Genomic DNA, 6224 nt, shown 5'->3' with positions numbered 1-6224 from the left:
AGAGACTGGATAAAGCAATCCAGTTGGTGCTTCCTGGGCATTCTAGAATTGAGAAACACGTTCACTACCTTTTAGCTCTGTAAAATCTCTGCATTAACTCAAGTCACTGCAGCTTTAGTTTTTACAATGTTCAAGACTCCAAGCAGGCCTGATCATAAACAGCTGCTTCTGGTTCTACTGAGGGGGAGCTGTCTTTGTTTTATTGCTTTTATGGCTACTGAATTTAATGGAAAGCCATTCATAGATTCTAAAGCCAGAAGGGACAATGGTGATCATCTAGTCTTAACTTCCCCAAAATAATTCCTAGAGCAGATCTTTTAGAAAAACATCCAAACTTGATTTTAAAATTGCCAGTGATGGAGAATCCACCATGACAGTTCCATAGCTGTTCCACCATCCACTGTTCCATAGTTGTTCCAATGGTTAATTATTCTCACTGTTAAAAAAAAAATCATACCTTCATTCCACTCTTCAACATTTATTTTTAAGTATTTTTTCTATGTACATTTTCACAGTTGCACAAAATTATGGGTTTTAAACCTTTTTTTACAATTTTTATTGATTGAAATGTTCACAATGGTGGGAAAATTATGGGGTGTCAGTCCATAATGATTTAATGAGAGAAGACCTTAAGATTCAAAAAGTTACATTTTTCTTCCTTTGCCTGTCTGTAAATTTGGATTATCATTGGGGTTGCCAGTTTTGGTTGAACATATTCTTGGAGGTTTCATCTCATGACATAACTTTAATTAAAGATTAATCTTTAATTCCTGGTGATTGAAGGACCATCCTGGAGGGTTGGCAACTCTAATTAACATCAATGGAAAGATTCTTTTTCATTGGTTTCCATGTGTACAGTGAATTCGACATTTATCCACATTCACTGATAAAAAATCTAATATTTCCAAGCCGAGTACAGAAAGATTTTGATGTACTACCTTTATAAAGAGGGTTCAATGTCAAAAAAGAATCCTATGCTAGATCCTTGGTTGACGGAGCTGGTTCTGGGTTACACCCTCAGAGTTAATTGAGCCAACACTTTATGCTCCTGGAGAGTTTATAAGATCAGCAGGAGGAAGAATTTCCTCCACAGAGTTTATAATCAACACAAAAACAAATTATGGGGCTCCCAAGCTGGTGAAGCCAGCACAGTTCATGAACAGTGCAAGCCCACGCATTTCAATTTAAGGATTTACAAGCTCCATTGACAAAGCTGCTAACTGCCTTAAGCCTGATCTAGCCCTGAATTCTTCCTATTTTTGAAATAATATAACGTTAAGGTTACAAACTGAAATGCTCAAAAGTCAGGAAGTGGAGAAGTTCTGATTTTCATAATAACATCAGTTTAGCTATGATGCACATACTTTGAATTATCTATTCCAATGTTCCTTTTTAAGGTCATGATCCATCTTCCATTAAAGACAATGGGAGTCTTTCCGTTGACTTTAATGGAAATTGGATCAGGCCCTAAATGTCAACATTAAGCTATTAATATTTATATTGTTGGATGTATGTCATGAAATATTCAGGATGTGCAATGTGGCTGATGGAAGATTGCTATGAGAATCATAAATTTCCTGGCTTAGTCATTTCTTGACCAATCCTTTTACATTACTAACCTAACCTGGGTAGTAACAAAATAACAGGACTCTGACCTTCTCTTCTGACTTTCCACACCTTTATTCATTGTAAATGGTGTGATTTTGTTGGAGAGCTGAAAAGTCACATAGGTTTCAACTTTGTATACATTTTCCTCTCTCTCTCTCTCTCTCTCTCACACACACACACACACACACACACACACAGAAATAAAATTGTGTTATTTTAGAAGTTGCACATAAGCAGATCAAAATTAAAAGGCTCCCAAAAATATATGAGCTATATGAATTATAATGTTTAAAGAGCTCTTAGCTGCCATCACAGCCTTCAAAGGGGGTCACAGGTATTGTGTATTTGGTTGTTGTGGTAATAGCACCTTGTTGTTGCTATGGCAAATGAGTTAGATTATTAGGGGATAGCCCAGCCAGTTTTGGCTGGTTTGGTTAGTTAAGTGTGTGGAAAATAAATGGCTGCTTTCATGGCTCACAATTCTCTGTGTCTCAAGTGATTTCTTCCTAAAACTGCTGCCCCCGAGGATACAACAAAGTGGCGACGAGGATGGGATCCCTGTGCTGCCCCAGCAACAGAAGGAAGTAGAAGTCAAGGTAGGGAAAAAAAAAAAACCCTACCAAAATGTTTTATCTGTTGGAAGGGGGTGAGAACTGGCTTGTTTGCACTGACTGTGCTGGCTTGTTGGCACTGACTGTGAAACCTGAAACTAAAACCATGGCTACACTTACAGGGCCACTGGAACCTTTTGAGGAGAATATAGTGCAATGGCATGTGTATACTGAGCGTTTTTAGCTTTTTGTTGTTGCAAATGACATTACAGCAGAGAAGAAGGTGCCAATATTCTTAACTGTTGTGGGGGCTAAAACCTACTCCCTGCTACGCAGCTTACTACACCCTGTTAAGCCTGAAACCAAATCTTACGGTGACATTGTGGAAATCCTGGAGTCCCATTTTTCCCCCAAACCACTGGTAATTGCTGAAAGATACAGGTTCCACAAAAGAGACAAAAAGAAGATGAAACACTTGTACAATTTGTAGCAACTTTAAAAAGGCTAGCAAAACACTGTGAATTTAAGGAGATGTTAAATAATGCCCTGAGTGACAGGTTAGTGTGTGACCTGTACAGTGAAGCTATACGGACGTGCCTATTGACAGAGGCTCAGCTTACCTTACAGAAGGCAGTTGATATTGTGGTCTCCAGGGAACTGGCTACAAAGGAGGCTCAATACATCGGTGTATCCCCTAGGGTGCATAAAGTGTCACAAGAACCTACCCACAGAACTGTGGAGAGTCAGGAATGTTACCGCTGTGGTAAGCCGGGTCACCAGGCATTGGAATGCTGGCATCAGGGGCTGGTGTGTTGACACTGTGGCAAAAAGGGACACATTGAGTGTGCCTGTAAACAAAGGAAAAAGAGGCCTGTGGTCTGGCCAACCAAAAAGGGGAACCTGCATGCCCTAGAGCAGACCCAGGATGACCAAGGGGACACCTCATCACAAGAAGAGCCACTGCAGGTTTTGTCTTTGGCAATGGGCTCACATGAATATTGGGTAACCCCACTGTTGGATGGCAAACCTATATGCATGGAACTGGACACTGGTGCAGCTGTCTCGCTGGTCTCCGAGACTGTGTATAAAGAAAAGCGACAGCATCTTCCGTTTAAGGCAATAAAAACAGTTCTGAAGACATATACGGGAGAAGCTGTGCCCATGATGGGCACTATTGATGTTAAGGTGGAGCTCAATGGACAGGCTGCTAAATTGCCAGTTTGTGGTGAGAGGTAATTGCCCAGCCTTAATGGGTAGGTCTTGGCTTGGGAAGATTCTGCTGAACTGGGCAGAAGTGCATCGAATGACTAAAGATGAAACTGGTCTGATCGCTGTACTAAGGAAACATGCTGCTGTTTTTGGAGAGGATCTGGGAAGCATGAAGGGAATCACTGTGACATTGAACATTAAACCTGAGAGTCAACCAAAATAGCTGAAAGCCCGAACTGTGCCATATGCCATCAGGCCGAAAGTTGAAGCGGACCTGGAATGCCTGGTCACCAATGGAGTCCTAATACCAGTTACCCATAGTCCATTGGCCACTCCTATTGTTCCAGTAGTGAAGAAAGATGGCTCCCTCCGGATTTGTGGTGAAGTCACTGTCAACCCGGTGTTATGTGCAGAGCAATACCCGCTTCCCCGCATCGATGACCTCTTTGCGGGCCTAGCTTGGGAACAAAAGTTCAGTAAGATTGATCTGAGTCAAGAATATTTACAGATGCACGTCGATGAAAAGTCCCAAGAGCTGTTGACTATTGTGACTCATAAGGGGCTTTATCGATACTGTTGCCTACCCTTCGGAATAATGTCTGCTCCCGCCCTGTTCCAGAGGGCTATGGACCAGATCTTGTGTGGTTTGCCAGGAGTTCAGTGCTATCTGGATGACATCCTGGTCACTGGAAGGAATGCAGTGGATCACTTAAAGAATTTAGAGGCTACCCTACAAAGACTGGAAGAGTATAGCCTATGAGTCCACAAAGACAAGTGTGAATTCTTCCAGCCTTCTGTTAAATATTTGGGACACATCATTGATGCTGCGGGTCTTCATAAGGCCCCTGCAAAAGTTAAGGCTATTGTGGAGGCTCCCTCGCCTCAAAATGTTAGCCAGCTGCACTCGTTTCTAGGACTATTGAACTATTATGGAAAGTACAACTCACAGTTAGCCACACTGCTAAAATCACTTTACGAACTCCTTGGGCAGAACAAGACCTGGAAGTGGACTGAAGCCTGTAATGTTGCATTTAACAAAGCTAAAGATGAATTGCTAAATTCTGAAGTTCTAACACACTTTGATCCATCCTTACCCCTACAATTGGCCTGCGATGCCTCCCCTTATGGAGTGGGTGCAGTCATGTCACACATTATGCCTTCAGGAGAAGCGAGACCTATTGCTTTTGCTTCATGCACTCTAAGCAAAGCAGAAACTAACTACGCCCAAATCGAACGTGAGGCATTGGGAATCATTTTTGGAATTTGAAAGTTTCATCAGTACCGGTTTGGGCGGAAGTTTACTCTTCTTACAGACCATCGACCTCTGACATCAATTTTTGGACCCTACACAGACATTCCCCCATTAGCTGCTAGTCGTATGCAACGTTGGGCATTGTTACTTTCAGCGCACACATATGAAATCAAATATCAGAAATTCACTCTGCACGGCAATGCAGATGGTCTCTCAAGGTTGCCTTTGCCAGTCAAACATCAAGATACTGCCCAAAAAGAAATTTTCTACTTTGAACACATAGAGAATACACCCATCACTGCTACTCATATAAAGAAGGCAACTCGCGTTGACCCAGTATTGTCTCAAGTTATGGACCTGGTGATCCATGGAAAATCTCGACGAACCGCTCCAGTGTCACCCAACCTTGTTATCTACATGTCCAGGAAAATGGAGTTATCGATCCAATCTGGTTGTTTGTTGTGGGGGAGACGTGTCATTATCCCACCACCACTGAGATCACAGATCTTAGAATAGCTACATTCTGGTCACCGTGGAATAGTGCACATGAAGGAAATTGCACAAAGCTATTTTTGGTGGCCTGGATTGGACAGTGCTATTGAAGAGAAAGCAAGAGCTTATATGTCATGTCAGGGTGTCAGGAAAACCCATGGCAACGTATTCATGTTGACTTTGCTGGCCCCCTTGAAGGAAGCATGTTCTTGGTGGTGGTAGATGCCCATTCTAAATGGCCAGAAGTCTCTATAATGCAGTCCACTACTATCCAAAAACTACGGGGACTCTTTAGTCATTTTGGTCTGCCAGAACAACTTGTGAGTAACAACGGACCGCAATTCGTCTCTCAGGACTTTCAAAATTTTATGAAGGCAAATAGATACACCACATCATGTCAGCACCATATCATCCATCCACCAATGGATTAGCTGAAAGATTTGTGCAGACAATGAAACAAGCTTTGAAATCAGCAAGGGGACAACTCTCCATTCAAAAGCACCTGGACACCTTCTTACTTTCCTACAGAAACACATCTCATGCTACGACCAAGGCATCCCCGGCCTTTCTAATGATGGGATGACAGCTGCGCACTTGCTTTGATCTGCTGAAACCCTCTGAACCCAGACAAACTGTGCAACGTCAACAGCAATATCAAGTGATCAGATGTGCACCCCAAGCAAAAGACCGAACCTTTAGCTCAGGACAGCCAGTTTTGGCTCGGAATTATACTTCTGAAACTAAATGGGTCCCTGCCCCAATCATCGCTCAAACAGGACCTGTTTCCTACACAGTCCAGACTGCAGAGAATCTCACCGGGCAGTGACATATAGATCAGCTGTTGCCAGGTCATGCCAGTCCTCAGGACACATCTTCAGTTGAGTTGTCTGACTTCACTTCTTCTGGTGAGACACCGAATCAAGAATTACCTGTTCCTGACTGTTCTCCTCCATTACTGCCAGCGGCTGAGATACCCCCTTGCCCGGAACAAGCTGATACCACCTCCTCACCCATTCGCGCTACAAACCCTGAGCCCGTTATCAGGCCTGTGCCCAAGGTACTTTCTGGTGCAGCAACACCAGAAGTTCACCGTAATCCACCTAGAGACAGAG

The 6224-nt window shown here is 42.9% G+C and overlaps 1 pseudogene; it reads left to right on the top strand.

The window, feature by feature from the left end:
• The first annotated feature begins 3727 nt into the window (after window positions 1-3727).
• LOC122460698 lies at window positions 3728-5695 on the top strand (annotated as a pseudogene).
• Window positions 5696-6224: the final 529 nt, after the last annotated feature.

Source organism: Dermochelys coriacea, chromosome 6 (assembly GCF_009764565.3).
Source record: "Dermochelys coriacea isolate rDerCor1 chromosome 6, rDerCor1.pri.v4, whole genome shotgun sequence".
NCBI classification, from domain to species: Eukaryota; Metazoa; Chordata; order Testudines; family Dermochelyidae; genus Dermochelys; species Dermochelys coriacea.
Note: the sequence above shows the minus strand (reverse complement) of the source record. Positions and strands in the feature narration are given on the sequence as shown.